Source organism: Entelurus aequoreus, linkage group LG08 (assembly GCF_033978785.1).
Source record: "Entelurus aequoreus isolate RoL-2023_Sb linkage group LG08, RoL_Eaeq_v1.1, whole genome shotgun sequence".
Taxonomy (NCBI): domain Eukaryota; kingdom Metazoa; phylum Chordata; class Actinopteri; order Syngnathiformes; family Syngnathidae; genus Entelurus; species Entelurus aequoreus.
In genome coordinates this window covers 74,319,051-74,343,355 of record NC_084738.1, presented here as the reverse complement: position 1 = coordinate 74,343,355, position 24,305 = coordinate 74,319,051, and the positions used below count along the sequence as shown (strand labels likewise).

The following is a 24,305-nucleotide window of genomic DNA, read 5'->3' as shown; positions in this document are numbered from 1 at the left end:
TCTTTTAAAAATTTTGTTCTGGAAAATCTAGAAGAAATAATGACTTGTCTTTGTTAGAAATATAGCTTGGTCCAATTTGTTATATATTCTAACAAAGTGCAGATTGGATTTTAACCTATTTAAAACATGTCACCAAAATTCTAAAATTAATCTTAATCAGGAAAAATTACTAATGATATTCCATAAATTCTTTTTTTAATTTTTTCAAAAACATTCAAATTAGCTAGCTTTTCGCTTCTTTTTTTTCGGTTGAATTTTGAATTTTAAAGAGTCGAAATTGAAGATAAACTATGTTTCAAAATGGAATTGTCATTTTTTTTCGTGTTTTCTCCTCTTTTGAACCATTCAATTAAGTGTGAATATCATTAATTATTAATAATAACATAGAGTTAAAGGTAAATTGAGCAAAATTGGCTATTTCTGGCAATTTATGGAAGTGTGTATCAAACTGGTAGCCCTTCGCATTAATCACTACCCAAGAAGTAGCTCTTGCTTTCAAAAAGGTTGCTGACCCCTGGCGTATAATATACACATTACTACATATACAGTATCTACATATATACTGTATATTATACTATAATGACTTTATGGAATTAACAACCCCCTGGTGCTGTATTGTGCTGTTGTTGTACTTCTTTTAGTTCAGTTCAGTTCCAGTATATTAAATACATAAACAATCTTTGTTTGAATTAAACGAATAAAAAGGGTTCAAGATGTTTATCATAATTCTTGTTTGCTTGTAAATGTTGAACTTTATAAATAAAGATGCAGAAAAGTGGATAGTTAGATACTTGGATGGACAATTTTGAGGATGTTTCCTCTTTTTCTCATTCATGCACGTTAAAAACCCTCCAAGGATTTCACAGAACAGCTCGCTTTTTTTTATTTATTCTGTGGCAAAAACAAGGACGTCCTCGGGCCTTTTCCATTTTCCTTTCCAGTTTTTAAGTCCCCCCCCCCAAAAAAGTTAGATTTTTTTAATTTTTATTCCTGCGTCGGTCTTCACTTGCAAAAAAAATAAAAAAATAAACAATGTTCACTGAAGTTTTCCCCCGTGTTGTTTTAGTGCCTTCCAAACACGGAATTGTTTCCCCGCCGCACGCTCGCAGGCACGGACGTTGGCACCGTCGCCATGTTTGCTTCCTGCAGCCGCCCGTGTGGCGATAACACCACTCGCCGTATTCTTGGCCGCCGTCAGTCCACCAAGCAGAGTCACGGACGCCAGGCGGCACCGCGGGCCCGACCTCAATAAGCCTTTATAGTGTGTGTGTGTTCTTGTATTTCTACCCTAAAAGCTTACCTTTTTTTATATTTGCATAGTATGTATATATTATTAATGTTGTAAATACACATCTTTATATATCTAGAAAGGGTGGTCCTAAAGAGGTAGGCATTTGTCTCAAAAAGGTAATACATACAAGAATGTGTGTGTGTGTGTGTGTGTGTGTGTGTGTGTGTGTGTGTGTGTGTGTGTGTGTGTGTGTGTGTGTGTGTGTTCTTGTATTTCTACCTTTCTTGAGACATCAACATGGAAAGGTATCTTCCATATGAGGACCCGGTGAACAAGTGAGGACATAAATCATGGTCCCGTTGCATCTAATAGAGGGACAAATACTAGAGTCCGTGAACATTGCTCCAAAGTCAGGATTTTGTTGGTTGATTTAATGGGCATACAAAAGTAAACATTGACAGGTGCAAAGGCAGCAATATATGATAAAACAAGACGGCAGCTAAAGAAGGACTTCCCTATTCAAAATGATTACTTTTTAATGCAACATGAGGACATTTGTCATCTAAAACGCTGACTTGATACACAATATTGCCAATTGTTTTGTTGTTCTTGTAAAATAGGGACATTTTTTGAGTGAAATCATAACTTTTTGTCATCATTTTGCCAAGTAAATCGCCGATTATTATTATAATAATGCCAAAATTCTAAATTTTTCTTATACAATTGTCGAGTAAATTGACGACCCTTTTCACAAAATTGCCCAAATTTAAGCTTTTCTTGTAAAATTGCGACTGTTATTGCGTAAAATTCCAACTTTTATCAAAATATTGCGCAAATGTGCAGTTTTTCTTGTAAAATTTTGAGTTGCGTTGAGTAAAATGACGACTTTTATTATAATACTGCCAAAATTCCACAATTTTCTTCTGAAATTGTTTTCTTTTTCTTGTAAAATTCCAACTCATTTTTCACAACAAGCATTTTTATATTTGCATAGTATGTATATATTATTAATGTTGTAAATACACTTATTTATATATCTAGAAAGGCTGGTCCTAAAGAGGTAGGCATTTGTCTCAAAAAGGTAATAAATACAAGAATCTGTGTGTGTGTGTAGTGTGAGTTCTTGTATTTCTACCCTTCTTGAGACATCAACAAGGAAAACTATCTTCCATATGAGGACCCGGTGAACAAGTGAGTACATAAATCATGGTCCCATTGCATCCAATAGAGAGCCAAATACTAGAGTCTGTGAACATTGCTCCAAAGTCAGGATTTTGTTGGTTGATTTAGTGTGCATACAAAAGTAAACATTGACAGGTGCAAAGGAGCATCATTTTGCCAAGTAAATCGCCGATTATTATTATAATTATGCCAAAATTCTACATTTTTCGTATACAATTGTGACTTTTGTCGAGTAAAATGACGACCCTTTTCACAAAATTGCCCACATTTAAGCTTTTCTTGTAAAATTGCGACTGTTATTGAGTAAAAATCCAACTTTTATCAAAATATTGCGCAAATGTTCAGTTTTTCTAGTAAATTTTGACTTGCATTGAGTAAAATGACGACTTTTATTATAATACTGCCAAAATTCCACGTTTTTCTTCTGAAATTGTGACCTTTTTCTTGTAAAATTCCAACTCATTTTTCACAACAAGCATTTTTATATTTGCATAGTATGTATATATTATTAATGTTGTAAATACACATCTTTATATATCTAGAAAGGCTGGTCCTAAAGAGGTAGGCATTTGTCTCAAAAAGGTAATAAATACAAGAATCTGTGTGTGTGTGTAGTGTGTGTTCTTGTATCTCTACCCTTCTTGAGACATCAACATGGAAAAGTATCTTCCATATGAGGACCCGGTGAACAAGTGAGTACATAAATCATGGTCCCGTTGCATCCAGTAGAGAGCCAAATACTAGAGTCCGTGAACATTGCTCCAAAGTCAGGCTTTTGTTGGTTGATTTAGTGTGCATACAAAAGTAAACATTGACAGGTGCAAAGGAGCATCATTTTGCCAAGTAAATCGCCGATTATTATTATAATTATGCCAAAATTCTACATTTTACTTATACAATTGTGACTTTTGTCGAGTAAAATGACGACCCTTTTCACAAAATTGCCCAAATTTAAGCTTTTCTTGTAAAATTGCGACGGTTATTGAGTAAAATTCCAACTTTTATCAAAATATTGCGCAAATGTTCAGTTTTTCTTGTAAAATTTTGAGTTGCGTTGAGTAAAATGACGACTTTTATTATAATACTGCCAAAATTCCACGTTTTTCTTCTGAAATTGTGACCTTTTTCTTGTAAAATTCCAACTCATTTTTCACAACAAGCTTTTTTATATTTGTATAGTATGTATATATTATTAATGTTGTAAATACACTTATTTATATATCTAGAAAGGGTGGTCCTAAAGAGGTAGGCATTTGTCTCAAAAAGGTAATAAATACAAGAATGTGTGTGTGTGTGTGTGTGTGTGTGTGTGTGTGTGTGTGTGTGTGTGTGTGTGTGTGTGTGTGTGTGTGTGTGTGTGTGTGTGTGTGTTCTTGTATTTCTACCCTTCTTGAGACATCAACATGGAAAACTATCTTCCATATGAGGACCCGGTGAACAAGTGAGTACATAAATCATGGTCCCGTTGCATCCAATAGAGAGCCAAATACTAGAGTCCGTGAACATTGCTCCAAAGTCAGGATTTTGTTGGTTGATTTAATGTGCATACAAAAGTAAACATTGACAGGTGCAAAGGCAGCAATATATGACAAAACAGGACGGCAGCTAAAGAAGGACTTCCCTATTCAAAATGATTACTTTTTAATGCTGAAAGGGGACATTGTCATCTAAAACGCTGACTTGTATCACAATATTGCCAATTGTTTTGTTGTTCTTGTAAAATAGGGACATTTTTTGAGTAAAATTATGACTTTTTGTCATCATTTTGCCAAGTAAATCGCCGATTATTATTATAATTATGCCAAAATTCTAAATTTTTCTTATACAAATTGTCGAGTAAAATGACGACCCTTTTCACAAAATTGCCCAAATTTAAGCTTTTCTTGTAAAATTGCGACTGTTATTGAGTAAAATTCCAACTTTTATCAAAATATTGCGCAAATGTTCAGTTTTTCTTGTAAAATTTTGACTTGCGTTGAGTAAAATGACGACTTTTATTATAATACTGCCAAAATTCCACGTTTTTCTTCTGAAATTGTGACCTTTTTCTTGTAAAATTCCAACTCATTTTTCACAACAAGCATTTTTATATTTGCATAGTATGTATATATTATTAATGTTGTAAATACGCATCTTTATATATTTTGAAAGGGTGGTCCTAAAGAGGTAGGCATTTGTCTCAAAAAGGTAATAAATACAATAATGTGTGTGTGTGTGTGTGGGTGTGTTCTTGTATTTCTACCCTTCTTGAGACATCAACATAGAAAGGTATCTTCCATATGAGGACCCAGTGAACAAGTGAGTACATAAATCATGGTCCCATTGCATCCAATAGAGAGCCAAATACTGGAGTCCGTGAACATTGCACCAAAGTCAGGATTTTGTTGGTTGATTTAGTGTGCATACAAAAGTAAACATTGACAGGTGCAAAGGAGCATCATTTTGCCAAGTAAATCGCCGATTATTATTATAATCATGCCAAAATTCTAAATTTTTCGTATACAATTGTGAATTTTGTCGAGTAAAATGACGACCCTTTTCACAAACTTGCCCAAATTTAAGCTTTTCTTGTAAAATTGCGACTGTTATTGAGTAAAATTCCAACTTTTATCAAAATATTGCACAAATGTTCAGTTTTTCTTGTAAAATTTTGACTTGCGTTGAGTAAAATGACGACTTTTATTATAATACTGCCAAAATCTCACGTTTTTCTTGTGGAATTGTTTTCTTTTTCTTGTAAAATTCCAACTCATTTTTCACAACAAGCATTTTTATATTTGCATAGTATGTATATATTATTAATGTTGTAAATACACATCTTTATATATCTAGAAAGGCTGGTCCTAAGGAGGTAGGGTTTTGTCTCAAAAAGGTAATAAATACAAGAATGTGTGTGTGTGTGTGTGTGTGTGTGTGTGCTTGTATTTCTAGCCTTCTTGAGACACGAAGAAGGAAAAGTATCTTCCCTATGAGGAGGTGTGAACAAGTGATGACATAAATCAATAACATTGCATCTAATAGACAATGTCTCATTTGTGGTGACATCTATCAAAATGAGGGTGGTCCCAAAAAGGAGGCATTTTTCACACTGACTGTGTGTCGCTTTTAAAAGTGCTCCCCCTCTGGTCAACATAGGAAATAACAAGTGTGTGTAAGACATTGAAATGTGCCCCCTGTGGCCAAAATTTATGAAAAAAATGAAAAAAATATGTAAGTAGAGACATACTGTCATAACTTGAAGTAAATAATGAAGATTTAAAAAAACAATTACAACCCAAAGGACAGGCTAGCCTCCTCCAACCTCTGAGGACAAAGCTCGGAACCATTGGAGACCGGGCTTTCTGCTCCGCCGCTCCCAGTCTGTGGAACGCTCTCCCTGACCACCTGAGGGAACAGCAGACTGTGAATGCTTTTAAATAAGGCTTAAAAACCCTTCTTTTTAAAAAATGATTTTGATATATTTGTGTGTGTTAGTACTAGCTATTAGGCTGTTCTAGTTTTTAGTTAAAGTTACTATTTATTTCACTCATTGGGGGCAGCTATTTGTTGTTCTAGCTTTGTTTTTTTGTTGTTTTTGTTGTTTTAAATGCACTGTAGCACTATGAAAGTATTTGTTCAATGTAAAGTGCTTTAAAAAATAAAATCTATTATTATTATAATTAACTTAAAGTAAATAATGAAGATTAAAAAAACAATTACAAACCAAAAATGTAAAAAACAAAAACAAACTAAAAGCTAACCTTTTTTATGTTTGCATAGTATGTATATATTATTAATATTGTAAATACACTTCTTTATATATCTAGAAAGGCTGGTCCTAAAGAGGTAGGCATTTTTCAGAGGTCTCAAGAAGGTAACAAATACAGGAATATGTGTGTGTGTGCGTGCGGCTCTTCTATAAACACGGATGGATTGGCGTGTGTCTAACCCTAACCCTAACCCTAACCCCCTAACCCTAACCCTAACTCTAACCCTAACCCTAACCCTAACCCTAACCCTAACCCTAACCCTAACACTAACCGTAACCCTTACCCTAACCCCAACCCCAAACCCAACTCTAAACCTAACCCTAACCCTAACCCTAACCCTAACACTAACCCCAACCCCAACCCTAACCCTAAACCTAATCCAAACCATAACCCTAACCCCACCCCCAACCCTAGCCCTAACCCTAACCAACTATTTTTCTTTATGCCTAACCCTAACCCTAATCCTAATCCTAACCCTAACCCTAACCCTAACTCTAATCCTAACCCTAACCCCAACTCCAACCCCAACACTAACCCTAACCCTAATCCTAACCCTAACCCCACCCCCAACCCTAGCCTTAACCCTAAACAACTCTTTTTCTTTATGCCTAACCCTAACCCTAATCCTAATCCTAACCCTAACCCTAACCCTAACTCTAATCCTAACCCCAACCCCAACCCCAACCCTAACCCTAACCCTATCCCTAATCCTAACCCTTACCCTTACCCTAACCCCAAACCTAACCCCAACCCCAACCCTAACCCTAACCCCAAACCTAACCCTAACCCTAACCCTAACCAACCCTAACCCCTAACCCCTAACCTAACCCTAACCCTAACCCTAAGCCTTTTTGCCTAACCCTAACCCTAACCCTAATCCTAATCCTAATCCTAATCCTAACCCTAACCCTAACTGTAATCCTAACCCTAACCCTAACCCTAACCCTAACCCCAACCCCAACCCCAACCCTAACCCTAACCCTAACTCTAACCCTAACCCCCTAACCCTAACCCTAACCCTAACCCCCTAACCCTAACCAACCCTAAACCCCTAACCCTAACCCTAACCCATGACAACAAATTATTTCCATCTCGCACACAGGCGTCAAACTCGAGGCCCACATCTGATCATTTTATTAAGTACACTATTTTTTTCTTGCTTTATACTTTGAAAAAAAAAAAAGCAAGTTGTTGCAAATCTTTTAGTCGTTAATATGAACTAATAATGCAACAAATACTACCGAACATTCCTAACATTTTTTTAATGAAATTATTTTTTCCAAAAACTTCAATATTTGCTTGATTTTGTGATTTCAAAGCGAGTTATACATAAAAGTGTACGCTGTAAAAATGGCAGTCGATTTTACGGTAACATTTGGTACACATTTTTACAGTTTTTACTGTATATGTGAATACAAAATAAAAAAACTGGCAACTGAACTGTCATTTTTTTACCGTAAAAAAAACGTGTCCGGTTAATAAACCACAAATGTAGATTTTACGGTTAATAAAATAAATACAAATTGGCAGCTCGGTTGTCGTCATGTCAGCATAAAACAGTGGTTTACATTTACTGGGAAATGATGGTCAAATTTAGTAAACGTTTTTAAAGCATATTTAAGTAGTAAATGGGGAAATAACTGTGGTACTTTTTTCCATTTACAGTAAAACACTGTAAAAATAAACCAAAAAAAGTACAGTAAAAAACCAAAAACTGTCAATTTAGCTGTCATAAATTTGCTATGGAACAATGGCTTTCAACTTTACAGTTTTACACTGTAAAAATTATCATAGATTTTACAATAACATTTGGTAAAAGTTTTTACAGCATATTACTGTAAATGGGAACAAAGCACCACAGATTTTCTACAGTAAAATTTTGGCAACTTAGCTGTCAGTTTTTTACAGTTAAAAAAACTGCGCTACAGATTTGTTATAACGGTAAAATTGTACTATAAAGATACAGTGGTACTTTTTTCTCATTTACATTAACTTTGACCAAATTTTACCGTAAAATCTATGATAATTTTCACACGCTGTAAAAATTACAATACATTTTATGGTAAAATTTGGTCAAAGTTTTTACAGCATAAAACTGTATATGGAAAAATAAGTATGACTGCTTTTTTCACAGTAAAATTATGGCAACTGAGCTGCCAGTTTGTTATAGTTAAAAAAAAACTATGGTGACGTTTTTTAAATTTACAGTAATACACTGTAAAAAAAAAAAACCCACTATTGATTTTACAGTAAAAATGGCAGCTTAGTTGTCGGAATTTTACCGTAAAACAGTTTTTTTTCTCTCATTCACAGTAATATGCTGTAAAAATGTCAATAGATTAAAGGAGAAAAAAGTACCACGTATCACGTTTGTGGTAAAGTTTTACCGTTATTAAAAAAAACTGTAGTGTCGTTTTTCCACTTACAGTAATACAATGTAAAAACCACAACCGAAAATTTTACTGTAAAAAAAATCCTGCCAGCTCATTTGTCGGAACTTTACCATAAAACAGTGGTACTTGGTTTCCATTTACAGTAATATGCTGTAAAATTGACAATAGATTTTAGGTTAAAATTGAAAAACAGTTTTCACAGCTTATTACTGTAAATGGGAAATTAGTACCACTGTTTTTTTTACAGTAAAATTCTGGCAATTGAGCTTCCATTTTTTTTTACCGTCAAAACTATGGTGCCGTTTTTCCATTTACTATGCTGTAAAAATGATCATAGATTTTACGGTAACATTTGGTAAAAGTTAATGTAAATGAGAAAAAAGTTTTTCTTTATGGTACAATTTTACCATTATAACAAATCTGTAGCGCCGTTTTTCCATTTACAGTAATATGCTGTGAAATGACAGTAGATTTTACGGTAAAATTTGGGCAAAGTTTTTACAGCATATTATTGTGAATGGTCGGAAAAAGTACCACTGATTTTTTTTACAGTAACATTTTACTGTTAAAAAAAACTGTGGTGCCGTTTTTTCATTCACAATAATAAACTGTAAAAATGACAATAGATTTTATGGTAAATTTGGTAAAAGTTGTTGCAGAATATTACTGTAAATGGCGGAAAAAGTTTCACTGTTTTTACGATAAAATTCTGTGAACTGAGCTGCTAGTTTTTTTTTACCGTTAAAAATAACTGGTGACGTTTTTCCATTTACAGTAATACACTGTAAAAACGACAATACATTTTACAGTAAAATTTTGGTCCAAGTTTTTACAGCATATTACTGTAAATGGGGGAAAAACGTTTCACTGTTTTTACGATAAAATTCTGTGAACTGAGCTGCCAGTTCTTTACCGTAAAAACAACAACTGTGTTGACGTTTTTCAATTTACAGTAACACACTGTAAAAATGGCAATATATTTGACAGAAAAATTTTGGTCAAAGTTTTTACAGCATATTACTGTAAATGGGGGGGAAAAGTTTCACTTTTTTACGATACAATTCTGTGAACTGAGCTGCCAGTTTTTTACCGTACAAAAAAAAACTGTGGTGAGGTTTTTCCATTTACTGTAATACACTGTAAAAATGACAATAAATTTTACAGTAACATTTTGGTCAAAGTGTTTACAGCATATTACTGTAAACGAGGGAAAACTTTCCCCTGTTTTTACGATAAAACTCTGTGAAATTAGCTGCCGTTTTTTTACCGTAAAAACAACAACTGTGTTGACGTTTTTCCATTTACAGTAACACACTGTAAAAGACAATATATTTGACAGAAACATTTTGGTCAAAGTATTTACAGCATATTACTGTAGACAAGGGAAAAATTTCCCTGTTTTTACGATAAAACTCTGTGAACTTAGCTGCTGTTTTTTTTACTGTAAAAACAACAACTGTGTTGACGTTTTTCCATTTACAGTAACACACTGTAAAAGGCAATATATTTGACAGAAACATTTTGGTCAAAGTTTTTACAGCATATTACTGTAAGCGGGGGGAAAACGTTTCACTGTTTTTACGATAAAACTCTGTGAACTTAGCTGCCGGTTTTTTACCATAAAAACAACAACTTTGTTGACGTTTTTCCATTTACAGTAAAACACTGTAAAAATGGCAATATATTTGACAGAAAAATTTTGGTCAAAGTTTTTACAGCATATTACTGTAAATGGGGGGGGAAAGTTTCACTTTTTTATGATAAAATTCTGTGAACTGAGCTGCCAGTTTTTTACCGTAAAAAAAACAACTGTGGTGACGTTTTTCCATTTACAGTAACACACTGTAAAAATGACAATAGATTTGACAGTAAAATTTTGGTCAAAGTTTTTACAGCATATTACTGTAAACGAGGGAAAACTTTTCCCTGATTTTACGATAAAACTCTGTGAACTTAGCTGCCGATTTTTTACCGTAAAAACAACAACTGTGTTGACGTTTTTCTATTTACAGTAACACACTGTAAAAGGCCATATATTTGACAGAAACATTTTGGTCAAAGTTTTTACAGCATATTACTGTAAACAGGGGGAAAACGTTTCACTGTTTTTACGACACAATTCTGTGAACTTAGCTGCCAGTTTTTTTACCGTAAAAAAACAACAACAACTGTGGTGACGTTTTTCCATTCACAGTAACACACTGTAAAATTGGCAAAATATTTGACAGAAAAATTTTGGTCAAAGTTTTTACATTATGTTACTGTAAACGGGGGGAAATGTTTCACTGTTTTTACGATACAATTCTGTGAGTTTTTTACCGTGAAAAAAACAACTGTGGTGACATGTTTCCATTTACAGTAACACACTGTAAAAATACCAATAGATTTGACAGTAAAATTTTGGTCAAAGTTTTTACAGCATATTACTTTAAATGGGGGGAAAAAGTTTCACTTTTTTACGATAAAATTCTGTGAACTGAGCTGCCAGTTTTTTACCGTAAAAACATCAACTGTGTTGACGTTTTTCCATTTACAGTAACATACTGTAAAAATGACAATAGATTTGACAGTAAAATTTTGGTCAAAGTTTTTACAGCATATTACTGTAAACGAGGGAATCATTTTCACTGTTTTTACGATAAAACTCTGTAAACTTAGCTGCCGGTTTTTTACCGTAAAAACAACAACTGTGGTGACGTTTTTCCATTTACAGTAACACACTGTAAAAGGCCATATATTTGACAGAAAAATTTTGGTCAAAGTTTTTACAGCATATTACTGTAAACAGGGGGAAAACGTTTCACTGTTTTTACGATACAATTCTGTGAGTTTTTTACCGTGAAAAAAACAACTGTGGTGACATTTTTCCATTTACAGTAACACACTGTAAAAAACAACAACCATACATTTTAGGGTACAATTCTGGCGACTGAGCAACATCTACATAATTTGACAGTGGACGTCAGAAAAATAGAAAAATCCTATGACCATGAAGGGGCCCTCAATGGAAACCAGTTTGACGCCCTGATTATTAGAGCAGAGTGTGAACGCAACCTTAACAGGCTTTTATCTGGTCCCTGAAGTATCCATCACAGTCCTGGCTGTCACCTGCAAAGTCCACCAGCCTCTCCTATTGTTTCCCCCACGCCGCTCATTTGGAGCAAAGATGGCTGCCATGTCGTGATAAAGGAGAGGAAGCTGCTAGAAAATGAGTTTGCCACCCCGGACGCTTCATTGATAGATGGAGCGCAACAGCTCAAACCGCCGCCAAGATGGAGGACGGCGGCGAAGGCTGGCAGTGATTGATGCGGCGGCGGCCGAGTGCGAGGAAGCCACCCGGCAATTCCATTAATCTGAAGCAGTGATTGTTACTGTAACTGTAACTGTAACTGTAACTGTAACTGTGTCCCAGTGCTTGTGAAGGAAGTCGTCCACACTTCAGAGCCCGCAGATTTTATGACTGCAGACTGACAGCCACAATTTTACTGTAAAAGTAACACTGATACCATTTTTAATTTACAGTAATGCACTGTAAGAACAACGATCGTAGATTTTACAGAAAACAAAATGGCAGCTCAGTTGTTGGAATTGTTATTGTAAAAATGACAGTGAATTATCACAACAATAACAGTAGTTCTGTTTTTAATTTACAGTAATGCACTGTGCAGATTCTACAGTAAAAAAAAAAAAAAACTGGCCTGAATTGTATCATAAAAATAAAGTACCGTAATGCACGGTAAAAATGACCGTAGATTTTATTATGAAAGCTGGCATCAGTAGCCAGAATTTTACCGTAAAAAAATAACACAGTGGTGTCGTTTATAATTTACAGTAATGCACTGTAAAAACTACGATCTTAGATTTGACTGAACACAAATTGGCCGCTCAGTTGTTAGAATTTTACCGTAAAAATAACAATGGCATGGTTTTTAATTTACAGTAATCCACTGTAAAAATGACCCTAGACTTTATTATAAAAGCTGGCAGCTCAGTCGCCAGAATTTTACCGTAAAAAATAACAGTGGTATGGTTTTTAATTTACAGTAAAAACAACGATATTAGATTTTACTGAACACAAATTTGCCGCTCAGTTGGTACAATTTTTCCGTAAAACTGACAGCGGTACTGTTTTTAATTTACAGTAATACACTGTGTAGATTTTACAGTAAAAAAAAAACAACTGGCCGCTGTGTCGCCAAAATTGTATCATAAAAATAAAGTACAGTAATGCACTGTAAAAAAGACCCTAGATTTTATTATAAAAGCTGGCAGCTCAGTCGCCAGAATTTTACCGTAAATATAGCAATGTTTTGGTTTTTAATTTACAGTAATCCACTGTAAAAATGAACCTAGACTTTATTATAAAAGCTGGCAGCTCAGTGGCCAGAATTTTACCGTAAAAAATAACAGTGGTTTGGTTTTTAATTTACAGTAAAAACAACGATCTTGGATTTTACTGAACACAAATTGACCGCTCAGTTGTTACAATTTTACAGTAAAACTGACAGCGGTACTGTTTTTAATTTACAGTAATACACTGTGTAGATTTTACAGTAAAAAATAAAAAACTGGCCGCTGTGTCGCCAAAATTGTATCATAAAAATAAAGTACAGTAATGCACTGTAAAAATGACCGTAGATTTTTTTATAAAAGCTGGCAGCTCAGTTGCCAGAATTTTACCGTAAAAATGACAATGGTATGGTTTTTAATTTACAGTAATGCACTGTAAAAATTAGCCTAGATTTTATTATAAAAGCTGGCAGCTCAGTGGCCAGAATTTTACCGTAAAAAATAACATTGGTATGGTTTTTAATTTACAGTAAAAACAACGATCTTGGATTTTACTGAACACAAATTGGCCACTCAGTTGTTACAATTTTACCGTAAAACTGACAGCGGTACTGTTTTTTATTTACAGTAATACACTGTGTATATTTTACAGTAAAAAAAAAAAACTGGCCGCTGTGTCGCCAAAATTGTATCATAAAAATAAAGTACAGTAATGCACTGTAAAAAAAAACGTAGATTTTATTATAAAATCTGTCAGCTCAGTCGCCAGAATTTTACCGTAAAAATGACAATGGTATGGTTTTTAATTTACAGTAATGCACTGTAAAAATTACCCTAGATTTTATTATAAAAGCTGGCAGCTCAGTCGCCAGAATTTTACCGTAAAAAATAACAGTGGTATGGTGTTTAATTTACAGTAATGCACTGTAAAAATTACCCTAGATTTTATTATAAAAGCTGGCAGCTCAGTTGCCAGAATTTTACCGTAAAAATAGCAATGGTTTGGTTTTTAATTTACAGTAATGCACTGTAAAAATGAACCTAGATTTTATTATATAAGCTGGCAGCTCAGTCGCCAGAATTTTACCGTAAAAAAATAACAGTGGTATTGTTTAAAATTTACAGTAATGCACTGTAAAAATGACCGTAGATTTTATTATAAAAGCTGGCAGCTCAGTTGCCAGAATTTTACTGTAAAAAATAACAGTGGTATGGTTTTTAATTTACAGTAAAAACAACGATCTTGGATTTTACTGAAAACAAACCGGCTGCTCAGTTGTTAGAATTTTACCGTAAAACTGACAGCGCTGCCGTTTTTAGTTTACAGTAATAGACTGTAAAAATTACTGTGGATCATACAGTAAAAAAAAAAAATGGCCGCTCAATCGCAAGAATTGTATCATTTATTGTATTCTGTGAAATGAGCTGGAAGATTTTTACCGTAAAAAACAAACAAACTGTGTTGACGTTTTTCCATTTACAGTAACACACTGTAAAAACTAAAATGTTTACAGAACTGCACACACACACATATACAGTATATATATACACACCTTTACGTATACATTATATTTTCACGGTTCATTTATATAAAACAATTAAATGGTTTCTCTTTCAGCAATGCATTTAAACACACACCCCAGCCCCGTGCTAATTTACATGGCAAATCCCATTTGTGCGCGAGCAATTAGCATTAGCGATATTACATGGCATTTTCAAACATGCTGAAGTTAGCACGCTGTCATTTTTGGCCTCTTATATAAGACGATGAAATGGTTTCTCTTTCAGCAATGCATTTAAACACACACCCCAGCCCCGTGCTAATTTACATGGCAAATCCCATATGTACGCGAGCAATTAGCATTAGCGATATTACATGGCAATTTCAAACATGCTAAAGTTAGCACGCTGTCATTTTTGGCCTCTTATATAAAACAATAAAAATGGTTTCTCTTTCAGCAATGCATTTAAACACACACCCCAGCCCCGTGCTAATTTACATGGCAAATCCCATATGCGCGCGAGCAATTAGCATTAGCGGTATTACATGGCATTTTCAAACATGCTAAAGTTAGCACGCTGTCATTTTTGGCCTCTTATATCAAACAATAAAAATGGTTTCTCTTTCAGCAATGCATTTAAACACACACCCCAGCCCCGTGCTAATTTACATGGCAAATCCCATATGTGCGCGAGCAATTAGCATTAGCGATATTACATGGCATTTTCAAACATGCTAAAGCTAGCACGCTGTCATTTTTGGCCTCTTATATCAAACAATGAAATGGTTTCTCTTTCAGCAATGCATTTAAACACACACCCCAGCCCCGTGCTAATTTACATGGCAAATCCCATTTGTGCGCGAGCAATTAGCATTAGCGATATTACATGGCAATTTCAAACGTGCTAAAGTTAGCATGCTAACATAAACATGCAAACATTTTCAGCTAATTATACACTTTTTTGTGTAATTCCGCAGCCATACACTTTAGAGTCATATAACTTGGTATGTGACACATGCTAATTGTTAACATGCTAAAGTTAGCATGCTAACATTAACATGCAAACGTTTTTAGCTAATTATGCACTTTTTTTTCTCTAGTTCCGCAGCCATACACCTTAGAGTCATATGACTTGCTATGTGACACATGCTAATTGTTAGCATGTTAAATTTAGCATGCTAAAGTTAGCATGCTAACATTAACATGCAAACGTTTTCAGCTAATTATGCACTTTTTTTCTGTAGTTCCGCAGCCATACACCTTAGAGTCATATAACTTGGTATATGACACATGCTAATTGCTAGCATGCTAAATTTAGCATGTTTACATTAACATGCAAACGTTTTCAGCTAATTATACACCTTTTTCTCTAGTTCCGCAGCCATACACCTTAGAGTCATACAACTTGGTATGTGACACATGCTATTTGTTAGCATGCTAAAGTTAGTATGCTAACATTAACATGCAAACATTTTCAGCTAATTATGCACTTTTTTTCTGTAGTTCCGCAGCCATACACCTTACAGTCATACAACTTGGTATGTGACACATGCTAATGGTTAGCATGCTAAAGTTAGCATGCTGACATTAACATGCAAACGTTTTCAGCTAATTATGCACTTTTTTTCTCTAGTTCCGCAGCCATACACCTTAGAGTCATATAATTTGGTATGTGACACATGCTAATTGTTAACATGCTAAATTTAGCATGCTAACATTAACTGGCAAACATTTTCAGCTAATTATGCACTTTTTTTTCTCTAGTTCCGCAGCCATACACCTTAGAGTCAAATAATTTGGTATGTGGCACATGCTAATTGTTAGCATGCTAAAGTTAGCATGCTAACATTAACATGCAAACATTTTCAGCTAACTATGCACTTTTTTTCCGTAGTTCCGCAGCCATACACCTTACAGTCATATAACTTGGTATGTGACACATGCTAATTGTTAGCATGCTAAAGTTAGCATGCTAACGTTTTCAGCTAATTATACATCTTTTTCTCTGGTGCCGCAGCCATACACCTTAGAGTCATATAACTTGGTATGTGACACATGCTAATTGTTAGCATGCTAAAGTTAGCATGCTAACGTTTTCAGCTAATTATACACCTTTTTCTCTAGTGCCGCAGCCATACACCTTAGAGTCATACAACTTGGTATGTGACACATGCTAATTGTTAGCATGCTAAAAATAGCATGCTAACGTTTTCAGCTAATTATACACCTTTTTCTCTAATGCCGCAACCATACACCTTAGAGTCATATAACTTGGTATGTGACACATGCTAATTGTTAGCATGCTAAAGTTAGCATGCTAACGTTTTCAGCTAATTATACATCTTTTTCTCTAATGCCGCAGCCACACACCTTAGAGTCATATAACTTGGTATGTGACACATGCTAATTGTTAGCATGCTAAAGTTAGCATGCTAAAGTTAGCATGATAACGTTTTCAGCTAATTATACACCTTTTTCTCTAATGCCGCAGCCATACACCTTAGAGTCATACAACTTGGTATGTGACACATGCTAATTGTTAGCCTGCTAAAGTTAGCATGCTAACATTAACATTACCCTAACCCTAACCCTAACCCTACCCCTAACCTCTAACGCTAACCCTAACCCTGACCCTAACCCCAAACCTAACCCTAACCCTAACCTTAACTCATTCAGACACTCGCCGCCATCTTGAAAGTACCATTGTTATGGTTTTTCCCTCCATTTTGTTGAGCTTATGAGCTTTGCGCTGGTCAGGAATCTTCCGAATGGACGTATTGATCCTTTACTTTCCCGCTGTGGAGGTGTTGACCCGACAACTCCGGAAGATTCCTTTATGGGCTCGCTGTGTTTATGCGTCCCGTGCGGAAAGCGGACACCTCGAGAGTGGCGGATAAATCAGCTTTACAGTCAAATCTATTTTTTCCCTCGGGCCACGCCCACTTTCCCTCCCCCCCAATCAGCCGGCAGCTTTGCTTCCTGTCACTGGCGTGGAGATAAACGGCTCCACTTTGGATCCAGCTGTGCTTTCCAGGAAGGGAATCTGCCCTCATTTGCATTCAGCCGCTCCGTTTGTGAAGGCGCCGCAACCTTGCAGGTGGGCGTCGCCCTATGGATTTGTCCTCCTCTTTTTATTGGCCTCTCCCTCCCCTGCGGTCGCGTACGTGTCATCAATAAGGAGGCGGAGCCGTGAGAGTCCAGGTTCTCTAACAAGGCGCCGGTCTGTTCTTTATCCGTCCGACCCATCAATTATTAACCCCGGCCAATTAGCAGGACTGCATTATTCACCGCGGAAGATGCGATGGCGCCCGTTAATGGCGGCGCCGTCCCCGTGTGACAACTGGATGTTCACGCTCCACCGCCGTCCAATACTTCCTGTCGTACGCTACGTCACTTTTACATGGATAACCTCCTCCAACCTCCGTGGACAAAGCTCCGAACTATGGGAGACCGGGCTTTCAGTCTCTCCCTGACCCCCTGAGGGCACCACAGACTGTGAAGGCTTTTAAAAAAGGCTTAAAAACCCTTCTTTAAAAAAAAAATTTAAAAAAAGTTTTAGGTATATGTGTGCTTGTTCTAGCTGTTAGGCTGTTCTAGTTTTAATTTTTTTTTTTACTATTTATTTTACTTGTTGGGGGCAGCTATTTGTGGTTCTAGCATTGTTGTTTTGTTTTGTTTTTTTAAATGCACTGCAGCACTTTGAGGTTGTTTGCTCAATGTAAAGTGCTTTTGCAAATACAATCTATTATTGTTATTATTATTATTATTATTACTTACTGTTTTTTTGTTTTTGTTTTTAAATCTCAAACTAAAAGCGCATAAGTTCTTCTCATAAAAAATAATGTTACACAAAAACATTATTTAGAGAGCGAGATGAAGCAATTTCAGTAGAAGGTGCGTGCGAACGCTCTCCCTGACCACCTGAGGACACCACAGACTGTGGAGGCTTTTAAAAAAGACTTAAAAACCCCTTCTTTTTTAAAAAAAAAAAAGCTTTTTTTTTTAGATATATGTGTGCTAGTTCTTGCTATTAGGCTGTTCTAGTTTGGGTTTTTTGGGGGGTTTTTTACTATTCATTTTACTTGTTGTGGGCAGCTATTTGTGGTTCTAGCATTGTTGTTTTGTTTTTGTTTTTTTGTTTTTTTAAATGCACTGCAGCACTTTGAGGTTGTTTGCTCACTGTAAAGTGCTTTTGCAAATACAATCTATTATTTTTATTATTATTATTATTATTATTTATTTTTTATTTTTTTTTTATTATTATTATTATTATTATTACTTACTGTTTTTTTGGGGTTTTTTTAAATCTCAAACTAAAAGTGCATAAGTTCTTCTCATAAAAAATTATTTTTAAAAAAAACATTATTTAGAGAGCGAGATGAAGCAATTTCAGTAGAAGGTGCGTGCGAACGCTCTCCCTGACCACCTGAGGACACCACAGACTGTGAAGGCTTTTAAAAAAGACTTAAAAACCCCTTCTTTTTAAAAAAAAAAAAAAATTTTTTTTTTTTTTTAGATATATGTGTGCTAGTTCTAGCTATTAGGCTGTTCTAGTTTGTTTTTTTTTGTTTTTTTTTACTATTTATTTTACTTGTTGGGGGCAGCTATTTGTGGTTCTAGCATTGTTGTTTTGTTTATTTTTTTATTTTTTTTAAAATGCACTGCAGCACTTTGAGGTTGTTTGCTCAATGTAAAGTGCTTTTGCAAATACAATCTATTATTGTTATTATTATTATTATTATTATTATTATTATTATTATTATTATTATTATTATTACTTACTGTTTTTTTGTTTTTGTTTTTAAATCTCAAACTAAAAGCGCATAAGTTCTTCTCATAAAAAAATTATGTTACACAAAAACAATATTTAGAGAGCGAGATGAAGCAATTTCAGTAGAAGGTGCGTGCGAATGTTCTCCCTGACCACCTGAGGACACCACAGACTGTGGAGGCTTTTATAAAAGACTTCAAAACCCCTTCTTTTTAAAAAAAAGAAATATGTGTGCTAGTTCTAGCTATTAGGCTGTTCTATTTTTTTTTTTAGTTTTTTTTTTACTATTTATTTTACTTGTTGGGGGCAGCTATTTGTGGTTCTAGCATTGTTGTTTTTTTTTGTTTTTTTTGTTTTTTTAAATGCACTGCAGCACTTTGAGGTTGTTTGCTCAATGTAAAGTGCTTTTGCAAATACAATCTATTATTGTTATTATTATTATTATTATTATTATTATTATTATTATTATTATTACTTACTGTTTTTTTTCGTTTTTTTTTAATCTCAAACTAAAAGCGCATAAGTTCTTCTCATAAAAAATTATGTTACACAAAAACATTATTTAGAGTGCGAGATGAAGCAATTTCAGTAGAAGGTGCGTGCGAACGCTCTCCCTGACCACTTGAGGACACCACAGACTGTGGAGGCTTTTAAAAAAGACTTAAAAACCTTTTTTTTTTTTTAATTAAAAAAAAAGTTTTAGGTATATGTGTGCTTGTTCTAGCTGTTAGGCTGTTCTAGTTTTAATGTTTTTTTTTACTATTTATTTTACACTGTAGCACTTTGAGGTTGTTTGCTCAATGTAAAGTGCTTTTGCAAATACAACCTATTATTGTTATTATTATTATTATTTACTGTTTTTTTTTTGTTTTTTTAAATCTCAAACTAAAAGCGCATAAGTTCTTCTCATAAAAAATTATGTTACACAAAAACATTATTTAGAGAGCGAGATGAAGCAATTTCAGTAGAAGGTGCGTGCGAACGCTCTCCCTGACCACCTGAGGACACCACAGACTGTGGAGGCTTTTAAAAAAGACTTAAAAAACCCTTCTTTTTTAAAAAAAAAAAAGGCTTTTTTTTATATATATATATATATATATATATATGTGTGCTAGTTCTAAATATTAGGCTGTTCTAGTTTTTTTTTTTTTTTTACTATTTATTTTACTTGTTGGGGGCAGCTATTTAGCATTGTTGTTTTGTTTATTTTTTTTGTTTTTTTAAATGCACTGCAGCACTTTGAGGTTGTTTGCTCAATGTAAAGTGCTTTTGCAAATACAATCTATTATTGTTATTATTATTATTATTATTATTATTATTATTACTTACTGTTTTTTTGTTGTTTTTTTTAATCTCAAACTAAAAGCGCATAAGTTCCTCTCATAAAAAAATATGTTACACAAAAACATTATTTAGAGAGCGAGATGAAGCAATTTCAGTAGACGGTACGTGCGAACGCTCTCCCTGACCACCTGAGGACACCACAGACTGTGGAGGCTTTTATAAAAGACTTAAAAACCTCTACTTTTTAAAAAAAAAAGAAGTTTTTTTTTAGATAAATGTGTGCTAGTTCTAGCTATTACGCTGTTCTAGTTTTTTTTTTTTTTTTTTTTTACTATTTATTTTACTTGTTGGGGGCAGCATTGTTGTTTTGTTTATTTGTTTATTTATTTTTTTATTATTATTAGTTACTGTTTTTTTTGTGTGTAAAATCTCAAACTGAAAGCGAATAAGTTCTTCTCATACAAAATAATGTTACACAAAAACATTATTTAGAGAGCGAGATGAAGCAATGTCAGTAGAAAGTGCGTGCGGACGCTAAAAAGTGTCCAACGTCGTTGCCCGTAGCTATTTTAAAAAAATGAAATTACATTTATTTTATTTATTTTTTGTCCTGTCCAGCTTCTCAGGCAAATATTTTATTTTTTTTATGAATGAATTTTTTGCAAGGACCCCCCGTAAGCTAATGTTGTTGTTTTATAATCCCCCCTTAGGGACATCTTTTTTTTTTCACGCCCCCCCTGAAGTACATTTTTATTTATTTTTTTCAACCCCCCTTAAGGACTTTTTTTTTTTCACGCCCCCCTCCCCTCTGAAGTTAATGTTTTGTTTACATCTTGACATATACAGATACAAAAATGAAGTTTCACTTTGGGGGGCGGGGGGGGCGTGAAAAAATTATCTCCCCTAGGTCCCCAACCTTTTTGTAGCTGCGGACGCGTCAACGCTTAATTTTTTTTTTTTTTTTTGTTTTTTCATAAAGAAATACAATCATGTGTGCTTACGGACTGTATCCTGCAGACTGTATTGATTTATATTGATGTATAATCTATACATTGTGTTTTTTATGTTGATTTACTAAAAAAAAAAAAAAAAAAAAAAAAAATTAATTTAATTTATTTTTTTTATTTCTTGTGCGGCCCGGTACCAATCGGTCCGCGGACCGGTACCGGGCCGCACAAGAAATTTAAAAAAAAATAATAATAAAAAAAAATAATAATAATAATTACAAAAAAATAAAAATAATTTAAAAAAATTAAAAAAAATTTGGGGACCTCTGCCCTAGGAAAATGTAACTGTGACAGGTTCCAAACAGCCTCCAGTGGTAATGGTACTTGTAAGAACCTTTATTTGTCGCCATGGAGACCAGGATTAGGGATTTAGAAGTAGCTAAAACACTGTGGATGGAAGTTAGCCACTAGCTAGCTAGCCATGTGTTAAAGCACCTCTTCCTGAGTGTTATAACTTCACCTTTATCTTTACTTTTTACACCAAATGCGTCCGTTCTCCTTTTCTGTCTGCACACTGTGTCTGCTTGTAAGTACTCTGTGTGTGTGCACTGCCGAACATGCTCCACTGCTCCTAAAACCATGAAGTGGACCCCGACTTAAACAAGTTGATAAACGTATTGGGTGTTACCATTTAGTGGTCAATTGTACGGAATATGTACTGTACTGTGCAATCTACTAATAAATGCCTCAATCAATCAATCAATCAAGCCCCTCCCCCTAACGGCGCGCATTACGTCGGTGTTTCAACGAAGGAAAACACGGCGCCATTATCCCCCCCCCCCCCCCCCCCCACCACGCCGCCATCAATGCTAAGGCGCTTTGAGAAGGACGGCGTTCAGAGTGAAATATTGAACACAAGCGTCTGATTGGCGCCATGAATCATGGCGTGAACACCTCATTTACCCGTCTCCGAGGCGGGAGGGGGGGGGGGGGGGGGGGGTTATAATCTGGCGACTATTTATAATCAGCCTGATGGTCTTCACTCTGTCATGAATGTTGATGAATCAGTTAATTAAACCTTTCTGTGTAATGGCTGACATGATACTTCATTATTTAGCCAACACCACACCCTTTGTCCTCCACTAGGCCACGCCCACCACTTCGCCAAATTTCCAACGCCATCCGTCTCCGCGCCGGCCGGGCTCAAACGTTGGCGTGTTGTCAGCGGCTCCTCAAACGCCGTCCTCTGTTACACTTCGCCTGAGGGTGGGGGGGGGGGGGGGGGGGGGTCTGCGGAGTAAAAGGAGGCCCCCACATGGGAGGGGGGCCCCCGGGGGGGGGGGGGTGGACTGCCCGCGGCAACCACTGGCTCCAGTTTGGCCCCAGCCATGTTTCACCTTTTCTCTTAGCGAGCGCCTCCCTGGTGTCTGCTTTTAGGTCTGTGTGGTGTAAAACAAGTAAAATATCACCCCCAAAAAAACATGGCTTTTGATACATGTCGACATCTTGCAAGGTTGCTAACTTTTCCCATGTTAGCATGTTAGCATGTCAAAGTTTTATACAAGAAATGTAGCTACTTTTTTACTTTTAAACCTAAATATCATTGATTTGGATACATGTCGACATCTTGCAAGGTTGCTAACTTTGCCCATGTTAGCATGCTAATGTCATCATGCTATTTTTTTAATGCTAAAATTTTAGTGAATAGGGACATCATTTTTTTTCACGCCCCCCCTAGAGTTAATGTTTAGTTTTTGTATGCCCTCCCTTAGGGACAGAGTTTTTTCACACACACCCCTGAAGTTAATGTTTTGTTTTTTTATCCCTACCTTAGATACATAATTTTTTCACGCCCCCCCTTGAAGTTATGTTTAGTTTTTTTGAATCCCCTTAGGGACATCATTTTTTTCATGTCCCCCCTGAAGTTAATGTTTTTTTTTTAGTTTTTTTTTTTTAGCCCCCCCCTTAGGGACATATTTTTTTTCACGCCCCCTGAAGTACATATATAGTATATATATATATTTTTTTTAATCCCCCCTTAAGGACATCATTTTTTTCACGCCCCCCCTGAATTTCCCCCAGGGATCAATAAAGTACTTTCTATTCTATTCTATTGTAAGTTAATGTTTTGTTTACATCTTGACGCATACAGATAAAAAAATGAAGGTTCACTTTAGCGTGGGGGGGCGTAAAAAACGTTACGTCCCATAGAAAACTTTAACTGTGAGCAAATTCCAAACAGTGATTAAGGTATTGCCTCTCACGCCCCCCTATACATATGCCCCCCCGCCCCCCACACCTTCCCAAGGTGCCTGCCCCGCTATTTGAGTAGCAATTTTTTTAATTCACGCCCCCACCCTGATGTTAATGTTGTTGGTTTTTTTATCGCCCCCCTAGGGACAGAAGTTTTTCACGCCCCCACTGCTGTTATTGTTGTTGTTTTTTTATCGCCCCCTTAGGGACATAATTTTTTTCACGCCCCCCTGATTTTAATGTTGTTGTTTTTTTTATCGCCCCTTAGGGACAGAATTTTTTTTACGACCGCCCTGAAGTTAGTGGGTTTTTTTTTTCTAGCCCCCCCCCCAGCCCCCCCCTTAGGGAAAGAATATTTTTCACGCCCCCCCTGATGTTAATGTTGTTGTTTTTTTAATCGCCCCCTTAGGGACATAATTTTTTTCACGCCCCCCTGATGTTAATGTTGTTGTTTTTTTTAACGCCCCCTTAGGGTCATAATTTTTTCACGCCCACCCCCTGATGTTATTGTTGTTGTTGTTGTTGTTTTTTTATCGCCCCCTTAGGGACATAATTTTTTGTACGACCGCCCTGAAGTTAGTGTTTATTTTTTTAGCCCCCCCCCTCCCTTAGGGAAAGAATATTTTTCACGCCCCTCCCTGATTTTAATGTTGTTGTTTTTTTAAACGCCCCCTTAGGGACATAATTTTTTTCACGCCCCCCC

General features: G+C 35.5%; 1 protein-coding gene across 1 annotated transcript in view; it reads right to left on the bottom strand.

The window, feature by feature from the left end:
* LOC133656448 (DNA ligase 1-like) overlaps nucleotides 1-24,305 on the bottom strand; it is a 41,767-nt gene that overhangs the window by 17,174 nt on the left and 288 nt on the right. The gene's annotated exons all lie outside the window — the stretch shown is intronic.